Source organism: Ptychodera flava, chromosome 16 (genome assembly GCF_041260155.1).
Source record: "Ptychodera flava strain L36383 chromosome 16, AS_Pfla_20210202, whole genome shotgun sequence".
Taxonomy (NCBI): Eukaryota; Metazoa; Hemichordata; class Enteropneusta; family Ptychoderidae; genus Ptychodera; species Ptychodera flava.
The window spans coordinates 39736082-39740909 of record NC_091943.1 but is presented as its reverse complement, the minus strand read 5'-3'; the positions used below and the strand labels follow the sequence as shown (position 1 = coordinate 39740909).

General features: G+C 37.2%; 1 protein-coding gene across 1 annotated transcript in view; it reads left to right on the top strand.

Annotated features, from left to right (window-relative positions):
• Positions 1–4828, top strand: part of LOC139114825 (uncharacterized) — a 514135-nt gene that overhangs the window by 188200 nt on the left and 321107 nt on the right. The gene's annotated exons all lie outside the window — the stretch shown is intronic.

Below are 4828 nucleotides of genomic sequence, written 5' to 3'. Positions count from 1 at the left end.
GGGTCATTTCTGGGCAATGCATGATACATCTATAAAACATGAAAACCTTGTATGGATAGGCCCACATTTGTACTTTTGACAAGTATGACCATTCTCTACTGAGATGACCAACATTGTTAAACCCTTCCACTACAATGGTTTGGCCCAAACCATTGTAATCAATAGTTATTGAAGACCAGTGTGCAGGGCATTGGCCTGAATAGGTTAAATCTTATGATTCTGATGTGATCCTCTCTCTCTCTCTCTCTCTCTCTCTCTCTCTCTCTCTCTCTCTCACACACACACACACACACACAATCAAAGACGGAGCTGCTTCAGCTGTTTCAGGTTGTTTCTTTGGTTATCACGCCCTCTTGCCGTACATGCTACCAATGCCGCACATGCAAAGCATCATTACCTTGCCCAACTAATTACAATTATGGAGCTTCCGTGGATTACGAGGGGGTGGACCATGTAGCAATGTATTTAGAACTGCAAATAACTGAAGAAAAATTTTAACTTTTAAAACAGCTGAGAAATTTTTGTTTTCACTAACTTCACTTGAAGTTTTCAGCACTCTGCCTTAAGAACTACATGCATTGAAAAAGTGCTATATTGTCAGTTTAGTAGACAATGGCATTTTACATCTTTTTCCTTGTATCTTTTTCCTTGTATCAAATAAATATAAAAATTCAACTTATTGATAGAGCCTGCAATGAGTGAACCATTATTGAATAGCCCCCAAAGTGTAGAGGTAAACGAAATTAAGTGCTTCAATTTCTTCATCATCACTTCCCCTGGAATCTAAACTAGAGATTTCGCCAATATATATATATATATATATATATATATATATATATATATATATATATATATATATATATATATATATATATATATATATATAAAATGTGTGTTTGTGCACACACATATATAATTTATATTTCACCCTTTGTTTTACGTTTGTCACGGGGGTCACCCTGTTTTCAAAAGTTGGAATTTAGGAAGTCAGTCACTTTTTGATGTCCACAAAATATAATCCTCCCCCGGGCTGAAGAATGTCCAGTCCCTTACTTGTTGGCTGCAAGTCCGCTGTGCGCCTATGCTCCCATAAACGTGTGTACGTAAACCTCAAACCAACAGTGGGTGTATTTTCACACGTCACGTAGGTCTATGGGTCGCATGGGCGCTGAGAGGACTTGCGGCCAACAAGTATTAAACTGTGCTCTCATCAAATGGAGTTGGCAGAGACCACACACGGCTTTCATTATTCAGTTATGTCATTAATTGCGGTAGTGATTAATCTGATGGTCGGCTGATGGTATTGTGAATGTAATACAGACATATAATAACAGATAATTACTGGAGTTGGCAGCAGTGGCGTGCCATGGAGTGCATGATATCACTAAACGCCGCAATCCGATATCATGAAGTGCATATCGACGGATACATATGATACCATCTACACAAAAATACGACATGGGAGTTTCACTTATAGAAGAGAGCGAAAACAAGAATCACATTATCGAGTTCCCTGTGATGTTACTACGATTGTACCCATGGACTCTGCATATGTAAAAGTACAGAATTCTGCTATCTATTTGATGCTGCAGTAAACTTTAAACCTGTCTAAACAGAACCGTTCAGCGACTGAGAAAATTGTTCGGTTTTGAGAGGTGTCCGGTGTATGTATAGGGGTCATTTTAACGTAGGGTTCTTTTGTAAGGGTTAATTCAGTTAAGACAAGTATCCAATTTAGACAAGGTTCGGTTAAGAAATGTTTCACTATATTGTGATATTTCCAGTAGGCATAATGGTCAACGGTCCTCTTCCCCCAATGAACATTTTATTTGCAACCTCTGGATACTTGACCACACACTGTCATCATTGACTATAAAGACTGCCTGATGAACCGGGTCCATCTAGTTGACCTTATCAGCGGATGAAATCAATCAGGAAACATCTGATAATCACAGTGTTGTCCTTAGAAGCAGGGTAAATAACCGCCTGTTTTGCTTTTTTCCCGGCTACTTTTAACGTAATTAGATTATTTTTTATAGACCTATTAATTTCGAGATCGCACTGGCAGCTGTTAGACGGCACACGTACAATTAGCAATTTCGCAACCCCTTTACCCACTTGGAACTGCACAAACATAAAACAGTTTCTAAATACCCATTTGTGGCTTTTTGAGCCCAATCTTTTACTAGTTTAATAGTGTGATTGGCTGGAGGACGCACTTGTGGTGTTGCCTTTGTTACGAGCAGCGTGATTGATTTGATTAGTACGAAGGTCATCTTAGGTCATCTTTAACGAAAATGTGGCGACGGCCGCTGGCACCTTGCCGATGGAATATTTTTTCCCCGAAGAAAACCCGCTCAAACAGTATACTTAAGTCCAACAATGCGTTTAGTTTATGTATGAAAAACTTCAATTTCGCTGACTTTGTGAGAGAAAAGCACCGAAAAGATGTAATTTGATCGACAATTCGAAGTTCACGAGACTGGCTAGTTTTCCGCCACCGCGCTGGCTGGCAACGTCAGTCGTCACGAGTATAGTAATCTTCTCAACAAATCAACTTATTCTTAGAGCATACCGACGAATTTTCTAGATTTAAAAAACGAGCTAGAACTGAAAATTTTTTAGAACCGTTTCATTGATTATTTTTACGTACTAGAATCCACGGTCACAGCCATGTGTGTTGTCGATCGTTAAAAGCGCTGATCGCGATTTCAGGTTTGTTACTAAATATAGCTGCACGCGTGCAACTTTCGGACAACGTTGCCTGAAATTCGGACAGCTTGTAGTCCAATCCATAAATTCATACGAATAAGTGTGACTTTTAGTCGCCATTGTAACACTGGCTAGGTTTTATTGTCGTCGTTTATGCGGAAAATGCGGACAAATATTTATTTTTGCATATTAATGAGAGAAAAAGAGAAGAACATGACATCATTTGCGATCAGTGCTATTACACAGTCGCAGGCTGTTATGTTTCCGAGCGTTTTACGCTGTTCTCTCTGACAGCCTTGTCTTCCTACTGATACGCTATACGTGTCTCCGTGTATACGCACTGATAAAATTAAGGGTATGATGTCAGGATATTTCATTTTATTGGATGTCATTTTTAGATAAAAAGGTTCATCGACAGAGTATGTTACTGAAGGACAACGTCAAAAGATCGATGTCAGATAAAAATCCCAATTCTTTAAAAAGTCCGACAAAAACGATATTCTAGTTTGATTTGGTTGAATATTCTTAAAAAAAGTGATGATGTAATTACATATTTTGCTCCCTACATTGCCGTAATTGCAACTGGAAATTTTTTCTTCTAGTTGTATGAAATTGAAATTTTTATTATCGCAGTCCACCCGTCTACTTTCTTAAATTACCTGGCTATACTTTTCAATATAAGGACAACACTGCTGATAGATGATGTGCATGTCATTAATAATATCAGGGAACGTTGACAGACTGATTTCATCCCCTTTATGGTCAACACGGTAGATCGTTAGGCAGTGGCTGATCAACAAACAATAGCTTGTAATCAATGATTAGAGTTTGCATACTAGACAACATATAGTTCTTATTGGGAATTTCAGAGATATCAAAACGATACGTGAATTTCTTTTTTTTCCCTCTCTCTATGATCTGTGATCTGTCCACTCTTTTCAATTAAGAGTCACTGTCCATGTGAGCTAAGCCTCTTCTGCAAACTGCATGGACATCACAAACATTGACAAATTTTTGGATTGAATTACAAACATTACTCATTTTGATCGGAGACATTTCCTAGATGTTTAATAGTACTCAAGAATGCGAATGTTTTGATAAGAGAAATTTAATTTCCTGGACTAAGAGAGCGTTCAGTTATTACAGCCGGGGGTCACCTCAAATTTGAAAACTGCAAGGGGGGTCATGTATTTTTCAAACAGCTCAGAGGGGGGTCACTTAATTTTCATAAGTATCCGTCCCGTCAAAAAGCCGTTTCAGTGTTCAGAAATATTCTGAGAGATAAAAATGATTCGCTGCATGATTTCATTCTCTGAAGGCATTTAACTGTAAATCTGAACAAAAGTATAATTATCTGTCATATGAACATCTTGCCTTGGCAACTCCGAGGCTTGTCTTATTTTAAATCGAGCTCACTGTGAGGGCAATAAACATTTCATATTACTTACATATTAGAGATATAGCAAGTTTTGTTAGGGAATATATTTAACATTTACTTGTAGACTACTAAGTACCATGAAAAGAAATTAATTTTTTTGGGGTGAAATTCCAATATCTTAATTGTTGTCCACATCTTAACTTTCAAATACCCTATTTGGATCAAGTACATTTGTATCAATTGTCAAACACTTATACACATAAAGCAAAGATTAAGTTAGTTTCGCATTGAAAAAAATTATTCATAGTTTCCTCATAGACTCCAATCACATTTCAGTGAAATTCCAACCAATTTCTTGCACATATCTACTTTTAACCATCCTAGTCTAACTAAGTACTTTAAAATGAATTATCAAACATCTATAGATACACAGATTTAGCTAGTTTTGTATTGGAAAAAAATTATTCATAGTTTTCTCATAGACTACCATGTATAGTGAATCAACATTATCAACAGCTGATTATCGATTAAATCCAAATATCAAAATTTTGTACACACATGCTTGCGTAAAAATATTGCGATCCACCTGTAATTTCTGTCCAATCCCTTTGGGGGGGTAATTTCAAAATTATAGCAAGTCAGAAGGGGAAATTCGATCATTAACACCTTGTGAGTTTGTAAGGGAGGGGGTCATTTGCAAGGCTCTGAGACTCTTTTTTGGGGTTTATTGTTTCCCCT